Raw genomic sequence first — 207 nt, 5'->3', positions numbered from 1 at the left:
GACAGATAATCCCACTCATGCTCATATCAAACCTATCACAAGGAAGTCAGGATGAACTGGGTTCATATCTGGCAATTAGTCAAGAGGGTAGATGTTACAATGATGATACCTTTATCTTCTGGATTATTGTACACTCACTAAAAAAAAGGTATCTTTACCTGGGAGCAGATGAAACCGAAACAATTGCTAGAGTTGATTTGGAAAGGC

This window comes from Penaeus monodon, chromosome 25 (genome assembly GCF_015228065.2).
Source record: "Penaeus monodon isolate SGIC_2016 chromosome 25, NSTDA_Pmon_1, whole genome shotgun sequence".
Lineage (NCBI taxonomy): Eukaryota > Metazoa > Arthropoda > Malacostraca > Decapoda > Penaeidae > Penaeus > Penaeus monodon.
The sequence above is the reverse complement of the archived record's forward strand: the minus strand, read 5'-3'. Positions refer to the sequence as shown.